This window comes from Anolis carolinensis, chromosome 5, assembly GCF_035594765.1.
Source record: "Anolis carolinensis isolate JA03-04 chromosome 5, rAnoCar3.1.pri, whole genome shotgun sequence".
NCBI classification, from domain to species: Eukaryota; Metazoa; Chordata; class Lepidosauria; order Squamata; family Dactyloidae; genus Anolis; species Anolis carolinensis.
Window position 1 is genome coordinate 134,612,132 of NC_085845.1, and position 9,955 is coordinate 134,622,086.

Consider the following 9,955-nt stretch of genomic DNA (forward strand, 5'->3'; position numbering starts at 1 on the left):
CTTCCTTCGCTCAGCCTTCCTTATGGTCCAGCTCTCACAACCATAGGTCACTATGGGGAATACCATTGCTTTGACTATGCGGATTTGCAAATTATTTTGAAGTCTAGCATCTCACCAAACTACCAATCTTATTCCATAGAATGTTTCTACATGAGTTAACATGAAACATAGAGTTATAATTTTTAAGCAAAGTATATAATGCTTCATGACTTACCAATAGCAGCAGATCAGTTTCACCAAATAGATAGGGCCAGGCATAATTCTCTGTGCTGCATTCAATTCCATTTTAGGGGGGGGAAAGGGATATAGATTCAATGCAGACACACGTATATTTATATCTGTATATGTACAGACACATATTTTGATTCTGTTTCAGTGTAGATTTATAAATGTGTACTAATGATTGTGTGTAATGAAGAAAGTAATAGAATGTGTGTGGGTGGATCCAAGAGAGAGAAGGAGATCTCATCAGACTGGGATGTAATAGGCAGCATGCACCAGTTCGCCTTCCCTTTCACCATGAAGCCCACCAGCTCCCATCCCACAAAGCACTGTAACTTCCAGTGGGCTTGCATCATCATCATCATCATCATCATCATCATCATCATCATCATCATCATCATTTAATTACTTATTAATCGCCCTCCATCCACGATGCTCTAGGCGATTTACAAAATAAAATTGTAAAGGATAAAAATACATACATACAAATATTGATTAAAAATATTAAAATAGATTAAAAGCTCTAGTAAAGAGCCATGTCTTGAGTGCTAGGGTAAAAGGCCCCAACTCATGCATGGCTCTCATATAGGGCGGCAAGGCATTCCATAAGGCAGGGGCAGAGATAGAAAAAGCTCTGCGCCTGGTCCTCTCCAAATGCACTTCTCTAGGACCCGGTACATAGAGTAAGTCTCGGTGGGATGGTCATTGCAACCTCCGATGATGGGAGAAGGAGAGACGGTCCCTAAGATACGATGGGCCCTGGCCGTAAAGAGTTTTAAAAGTCAGGACTAGCATTTTATATAGACCACGGTAATCAGTTGGAAGCCAATGCAGATGTTGCAGCACTGGTGTTATGTGGCATTTCATGGGTGTTCTTGTGAGTAGCCTGGCTGCCGCATTCTGAACAATACGGAGCTTCCGGGTCGTGGACATTGGAAGCCCAACATACAGGGCGTTGCAATAGTCCAGCCTAGATGTGACCGTGGCATGAATGACTGTTGCCAGTGCCTCATCAGATAGATAGGGTGCCAGTTGCCTCGCTTGTCGTAGATGGAAAAAGGCCTGTTTGCTGGCAGCAGCAACCTGAGCTTCCATTGTCAGCTGCGAATCTAAAACGAGACCCAGGCTCTTAACGGTAGGCGAAGGAGATAGGGCAGCACCATTGAAGGTGGGTAGCAAGTGGGTCAGACCAGTTGAACGGCCATGCCAGAGAATCTCAGTCTTTGCCGGGTTCACCTACAGTCTACTAGCACGTAGCCAGTTCGACAGAGCCTCCAGACATAAGGTGAAATTTTCTGGTATTGACGTTGCTCCAGGCTCCAAGCGCAGAAGGAGTTGGGTGTCGTCCGCATATTGGTAGCAGTCTAGGCCGAAACTCCGAACCAAGCTAGCAAGGGGTCTAATGTAGATGTTGAAGAGAAGAGGGGAGAGAATTGCACCTTGGGGTACCCCACATAGGAGGGGAGATCTGTCAGAGACTTGATCCATATACTCCACGCATTGGCTCCGGTTTCGCAGAAATGAGTTGAACCAATTGAGGGCCTGACCGCGAACTCCGGACATGGCAAGACGGTGAATCATTAGATCGTAGTCAACAGTGTCAAACGCTGCGGTAAGGTCGAGAAGTACCAGTAGCGCTGATCCGCCGCTATCAGACTGGCGACGAAGTTCATCTGTAATGGCAACCAGGACTGTCTCCGTCCCATGGCCAGGGCGGAAGCCTGACTGGAAAGGGTCCAGTCCGGCTGTATCATCCAGAAATTGTTGCAATTGTCCCAGCACAGCCCGCTCTATCATCTTACCCAAGGATGGGAGGTTGGAGACAGGACGATAGTTGGCAAGGGTCATGGGATCCAAGCTAGGCTTCTTTAGCAGGGGACGAACCCTTGCCTCTTTTAGGTTGTCTGGGAAGACCCCCTGTTCAAGAGAGCCATTGATGATATTACTCAACGGATGTTCAAGAGAGCCATTGATGATATTACTCACCCTTGCATGGTGAAAGGGAAGGTGTACTGGTGCATGCTGCCATTTCAGCAACACAGGAAACTTCCTGTGTTGCCTTGGATTAATGGAGGAAACTGGGTGGCGGATGCTTCCCCCATGGGATGGACTTACCAGTAAGGCAAGCAATGCAGGGCGACGGGTTTCCCATGCCCCCTGATGGGCACGGCTGGAATCACTATGATCTGTGGTGATTTATTTTTTATTTTATTTTATTTACAGTATTTATATTCTGCCCTTCTCACCCCGAAGGGGACTCAGGGCGGATCACATTATACACACATAGGGCAAACATTCAATGCCCATAAACACATCAAACAGAAACCAAGACAGACAGACGCAGAGGCAATTTAACCTTCTCCTGAGGGGATGTTCGATTCTGGCCACAGGGGGAGCAGCTGCTTCATCATCCACACTGACGGCACTTCCTCATTCCAGGTTGTAAATTAGTTAAACTTGCCTCCCCACTTTTTTATAAGTGGTACCTTATTTCCTACTTGATAGATGCAACTATCTTTTGGGTTGCCAGGTCAGCAGGGGCTATTTTTTATTTTTAATTGACGGGTGCTCACCCTGCCACGGGCTGGCCTCGAACTCATGACCTCATGGTCAGAGTGATTTATTGCAGCTGCTCAACAGCCTGCGCCACAGCCCGGCCCCATATGTTCTGGTGGCACATATGAGGAGGTCCTCTAGTAAGAGTAATGAGTATTTTATTTATGTAGGTAAGATGGAGGGGCAGAGTTACTGGTGTAACTAAGTACTTTGACTTTAAAATAAGGAATAATATGTAACAGAAGGAGGTAGAGAATAAATGCAATGCTGCTGGAAATGGTGTGTATTTGTGTGTGTGTGTGTGTGTGTGTCAGAGAGAGAGAGAGGGAGAGAAGGATGCTGTGGCGCAGGCTGGTAAACAGCTGCTGCAATAAATCACTCTGACCATGAGGTCATGAGTTCGAGGCCAGCCCGTGGCGGGGTGAGCACCCGTCAATTAAAAATAAAATATAGCCCCTGCTCGTTGCTGACCTAGCAACCCGAAAGATAGTTACATCTATCAAGTAGGAAATAAGGTACCACTTATAAAAGTGGGGAGGCAAGTTTAACTAATTTACAATGTTGGAATGAGGAAGTGAGGAAGTGCCATCAGAGTGGATGATGAAGCAGCTGCTCCCCCTTGTGGCCAGAATCGAACATCCCCTCAGGAGAAGGTTAAATTGCCTCTGTGTCTGTCTGTCTGTTGTCTCTGTCTCGGTTCGATGTGTTTATGGGCATTGAATGTTTGCCCTATATGTACATAATGTGATCCGCCCTGAGTCCCCTTCGGGGTGAGAAGGGCAGAATATAAATACTGTAAATAAATAAATAAATAAATAAATACATGTGAATTGTAGGGTGAGGTTTCAGACCAGCAACAGCTTCACTATAGCTGGTGCCTAACATCGTTTTGGGGCTTCTCAGCTACAGGTATGCAGCCTAATCCTACAAGTCAAAGTCTTCAGATGAAAAAAAAATCCCTACAGCTGAAGCCTAACCACATTTACTTGTATAACATATGTCTGTGAGAGTGCATGTATCTTTCAGTTTAACTTCTCAAAGAGCTTCACAACAGATTAATTTTCAGTTAACCTTCAAATAACTGTGAAGTTGGTGAATGCTATTGTCAGTGTGTAGATAACAAGGCAGAAAGATTGGCTGAGTAGTTGTGGCATGCCTAAGGACCCCTCTAGCTGAGCTTAGATTGGAGAGAAATCTAGGTCAGAGCTCAGCTTCTTAATCAGTCCAGCTCCACCATCTCAGCATAAGTACTGACTTAGTGCTTGAAGCCAGGTAAGCAAGGGTATGTGATCAAGATTTCTTCACACTGTCAAGACACAAGAGGTGCTGTTTTGAGGCAATAACTTGTCCACAGGAATGAGAAAATCTCTGGCATTACAACTATACTCTTCTGATCTTTCTGGTGGATACCAAGGCTCTTTCTGTTCATTCCAAGCCATGTCTCACTCTTGAGCATAAAGGAAATGCAAGGCTGGAAAACATCAAAGGATCTATATATAAAATAGAAAGGGCATGAGTGAAGTGTCCATTCAGTAACAGCTGGTGTCTATCTGAATTTTGTCACATAGTAGTATATAAAGAAAAGAGAACTTTTTACTGTCTAAAGAAAGCTTATACTGCTTTTGGGGGACTAGAGACCCCTTGGGAAGCTCATGAAAGCTGTGCCCTTCCTCTAAAACGTACTTAATTTTCAAACAAAAAGGAAATAGAAAGGGAGAAATTATGGCTTGTGGATGGTTCACGAGCCCTCTGGTGCCCCTCTATGGACCACTGGTTAAGCCCTACTAGGACACACATAATTCTCTCAAGAAAGTAGACTCAAAAGAATAAACGAGGGCCACTACTATGCAGTTTTCTCACTCTGCCTGAAGATCAGTCTACTAAAGAAGTTTATGAATAATACTTATATTAAGATGCATAACCATTATTAGGAAAGTCCAAGACAAAGTGCCATATATACTCGAATACAAACTTACCCAAATAAAAGCCGAGGCACCTAATTTTACCACAAAACAACTGAGAAAACTTATTGACTTGAGTATAAGATGAAGGTGGGAAATGCATCAGCTACTGGAAAATTTCAAAAATAAAAATAAAAATAGATGCCAATAAAATTACATCAATTGAGGCATAAGTAGGTTAAATGTTTTTGAATATTTACATAAAACTGTAATTTAAGATAAGACTGTACAACTCTGATTACCTATATACTAAAGTATAAGCCAACACGAATATAAGCAGGTCAGGACCCTCACTCGAGTATAAACCGAGGGGGGGGCTTTTTCAGCACTAAAAAGGACTGAAAACTCAGCTTATACTCGGGTATATATGGTAAATTGTTTTCATTTTTGCTCTTTGTTGTTCTTTCCTTTTATTTCTTGTTTTTTTCTCATTGTCTATATTTTTCTCCTTTCAACATATTAGAAAATATTTAATAAAATATTACTTAAATAATTACTGTAGGGTAAGTTCCAAGCCTACTAAGGTAGGGTTGGTTTTTTTTTGTCATTGAAATCATGCAATCTCAGTGAATGTCAGTTGGAAGATTTATGACATCATAATTGCTAAACAGAATGCTAGCCAGACATTTTGGACCTGCTTATCGAGTAGCTGTTCAACATGAAGATCCTACCGGGGGACCGGGGGCGGCATAGATATTCTGGTTTGATGCCACAGACATAGGTGAATGCACAAAGATTTAAGCCTATATATTTAAGAGATAAGTGTTCAAATCATTTTGCCTTGATGGGTGAAACAGCAAAGCTCTCTGCTTTCTTTTAAATTTTTTATCTTTGAAAAAACACATGTGCATTCAATACAAATGGAAATAAATGCTTCCTTATACAGCTCATATATGTTGCTATCATAATACATAGTGACCGGGGAAAAAATGAAAAACAAAATGGATAGTGATCAGTGGCTCCTAGTCATGAAAGATATGAACTTGACCAAATACTGATTGCTAAGCTAATCAATCAGGAAGAGCTAATATACGTGTGCATGTCTCAGTGTGGGCTTCCATTAGAAATCTGTTTGGATAAGCTGTTGGTATGATTGAGCATGGCTTTTGCTATGAGGCTCTGCTTTTAATCTTGAGCTATCCTATTGCCGCTGGTATATTGTTTTAAAAAAATTCACAAATCATCATCATCATCACCACTCAAAGTTTGGTCATTCATTTGGTCAAACCTTAGTTTGTCTAGTTTAGCTGCAACAAGTATGGTTTACTTATATGGTCCCCAGATGCTTTTTGGCCTTCAACTCCTAGAAATCTTAACAGCTGGTAAACTGGCTGGGATTTCTGGGAGTTGTAGGCCAAAAACATCTGGCGACCCCAGGTTGAGAACAACTGGTTTAAAAGAAATTCAACACAGACTTAAAACATTGTGCTGCATGAAGTAAGGGGAGGAAAGATGGTGCAGGAGAATGGGAGCCCAAATATTTATCTCTGTCTGTCTGGGCTGGTTCTCACAATACATGTCTGGCTACCCCAAATTATGGAGGGAGTAAACAGCCACAGATCTTTCTTCATAACCATCATGCCAGTTCTAGAACCATCATTATCATATGTACATATGTGGGAAGATAATGCAATAAATATGTGCACTAAGGTGAAAAAACTGCAGCCTTCCAGATGTTGGACTACAACTCCTAGAGAATGTAAACACCATGGGCAACAGTGATGAATTCTGAACGTTTCTACCTGCAACCTCTAGAAGGTGACATTTTTCTTTCCTTAGACATATAAATTAGAAATCGCTAATGTATTCAGGAAAACTGAACATGTCATCCATGCAAATTGTCCAATCTATCTAAATGGGCCTAATTTCTTACCAAGTGCAAATGCAGGATAATGTTCAAATTGCATGGAAGTTTGTACTTGCTCCATCCCACTAATTAGATCAATTGTTGGGTGAGTATCCTAGGGCCAGACTGAATCCACTGGTCACCAGTGGCCAAATTCCAGAGAAGGTCTTGTCTAATAAAACTTATATTTTAATGAATATATTAGTTTTTATATCATTACTTTGTTTTCTGGAAACACTTGTTATAGGGTACTGCTAATGTGGATAGCATGTTTGTATTGTCTGTGCTTGATAAGGCCAACTGGGTAATCAATAAATTGTTGTTGTTGTTGTTGTTGCTAATGTGGATAGCATGCTATCCCTCTCAGATTATACAGAATAAAAGCTGCACAAAATGTGGCCCAATATGTCTTGCTGAAAGAGGCACCATGCTATCACTTGCCAACACTCTTATGAGTATTTTCAGATTTGATTCATTGCATATGGCAGGATCACACAGACAGACAGACAGACAGACAGAAAGACAGAAAGATAGAACAAGACTTAAAATCAATTCTAAAACTCAATTCCCTATGGAATTTAGAATTCAAATTCAGGAATTTGGACTAGCCCATCCCCAGTTTTTTGTGTCTGGCTTTGAAAGATAATATATAGATAATACATAAAGATGGAGCTACTTGGCTTAACTGTTTTCATTGAATAAGCCACATTACATTTCATGGATTTATCAACTTTCAGACTCCCTCTGCTAATAAAAGGGAGACTGACTGATTAAATATATTTGGCATCCAGAAAACAGGCCAGCTAACATTTACTGTATGCAAAAACAAGGGAAGCTCTAAAGAGGTTTTACAGAGTATTCATTATTTATGTTTTTTAAAAGACCAAAAAGTTGGTCTTTTTTTACGTTTGAGTATATTTAGCTTCATTATTTGCACCATTCAGTCACCTTAAGCCCTTCCATATTCTGTGCTTTATTATAAACATTTTGTTGGCTTATCTTCTGTGCTTCCTGACCCACACCCACATCTCCATTGGGAATTGAAAATAATATAATAGTGTCTCTGCTAGAGTACTTATTTTATGGTAAGCTGGTAGTAAAATGAGTTTCTGAATCATGAAGTCAAAACCCCTATTTCAAATGTGTCCAAAATTCAGAGAGCCCAGCAAGAATAGTGATCGAATGCTATTTTTAAAAAAATACAAATACAATAAATGTGGAATTGTATTGGTTTGTCAGCATTATTGAGGGATTCCCAGTGTGTGTTGTGGGGCACATTCACAGTACATGTATCCTGTCAATATTTATTCTATATCACCCATGATCTAAAAGCATGCCTCTTGCTCGAGAAAAATGTCTCACTACAAGGATGCTATAAATCACCAGCAAGAGGATATTCAATAGGCACATATTATGAATTTTGCACTCTCTCTCCCTCCCTTTCCATCTCTATCCCTTTACTTAAAGTGAACAACAGAGGGAGGCTGTTCCCCAGGGAAGTAGGAATTGCAGGGAATATCAAGAGAAATCTGACTCAACTAGATAAAACAATTGTCAAGCAACTTATTTGTATCTCACAAAAACATCCAACCTCTGAGATACAGGTGGCTCCTGGGGTGCTGTTCCCCTTCCAGTAAGGTAAACGGTAAAGGTTTCCCCTGACGTTAAGTCCAATCATGTTTGACTCTGGGGGTTGGTGCTCATCTCCATTTCTAAGCCAAAGAGCCGGCGTTGTCCGTAGACACCTCCAAGGTCATGTGGCCGGCATGACTGCATGGAGCGCCGTTACCTTCCCACCAGAGAATTCCAACCTTTGGTCTAATTTGCCATCAAGTCTCTGGTACAGCAACAGCAACCTCACTCCTTGGAAATATCTGTGTGAGAAGCATAGAGAAGTACATGCTTTATCTTAAAGCAGAATTGTGTTCCTGAAAACTTCCCAGAAACATGAATCTATTTTAAACATGGTGCATGCTCCCCAAATGGCTTGTATCACAATGGAAACTTGGAGAAGAGACACAACTGCCCCCTAAAATTGTGTCACATTGTAGTGATGAGGGTTTGGGGTAAGCAAGGAATTAGTCAAGGATCTCATAGTATGTTGCCATGTCAGCTAAAATAGAAACACTGTGCTATAATTATGCAGTATGAAATGACCTCAGGACTCGATTATGAAATAATGGAGTTCTTCCACATTACATGTATGTTGAAAGACTGCACCCTTTGTTACAGTTTTTCTATAATTCCCTTTTATATGACACACTGAGATTTCATGCTAAGTAGAAAATACAAGAGGTGCATGCTATAAATAAGAAATAAATGTACAAGTTACAAGCCTAGTGCAGAATGAAATTAGGATGACAGCTCTTGATTCAATGAGACGTACTTCTCAATCAACAACATGTGGAGAATGTGCTACAACATGTTGGCTGTTTTTCTGTCTCTCTGCAGACCTTTTTTGCCATAGGTCATGGTCTTTTTTCATTTCACTGAGTATACCCTACATTCTCCATCACATAAAGTAGCTGACCTCCCAAACAGAGGGAATAGATACTGAGGTTCTTTCTGTTCAGACACTTTCTTCTGTAGACAATGTGCTTGGGTATCTTGACCCTACCATCCATTAGCGACTGGGTAGATAATTATTCTGCTTTTATAGTTTTTGACAGGAAGACAAAGCTCTAATCACAAAATTCTCATTTACAGGGGTGGAGGGAAGGGAGAGATCATCCTTCCAAAGGCTACTTGTTGGCTGCATTAAGGAAGAAGGAAGCCTCCATTTAATCAGTTTTGCCCTCATTACTACCGTCAGTGAAAATTATTATAGTTGGCTGCAGGGTCCAGGCAGATAATTTGTCCAACCAAGAAAAGAAATTAAACACAAGGAAAAAAAGAAAAGAAATACCAGAACTGTTTGATTTGATGACAAGGTAATTATACCAAAAGTTTTCTAACGACATTGTCTAAAATTACAGAAATATTAATAAACCACAAAACTGAACAAAACCAAGGATGTGCACACACTAAAAAGGTCAGGATTTGCATAATCTTCTCAATCTGTGAAGTAAAACTGTATACTTGTTGCTCTTTTTTCCTTTTTGCAAGATGCTGTGATTTTATTATGAACTTTCATTTTTTTAAAAATAAAATGCTCTCCATCTGCTATCTTTTGTTTTGTGTTGCCACCATTCAAAATTCTATTATGAAAAGCATTTACCAAAAAGATACTCTTTGCACTGTTTTCAAACAAATGAAGATGCCTCAAGCACTGAACTCTATTCTCGTATAATAGGGTCTTTCTAATTTTTTTAAAAAAAACATTCACACCCTCATCCAAATAATTTGACATGATATTGTGATAATTCTGTTG

The 9,955-nt window shown here is 40.6% G+C and overlaps 1 long non-coding RNA gene across 1 annotated transcript; it reads left to right on the forward strand.

Annotated features, from left to right (window-relative positions):
* Positions 1–5,357: 5,357 nt before the first annotated feature.
* On the forward strand, positions 5,358–9,748 carry LOC134299219 (uncharacterized). The gene is made up of 3 exons (XR_010006388.1): positions 5,358–5,460; positions 6,390–6,497; positions 9,292–9,748. It is a non-coding gene; the product is annotated as an uncharacterized LOC134299219 (long non-coding RNA).
* The last annotated feature ends 207 nt before the right edge of the window (positions 9,749–9,955 follow it).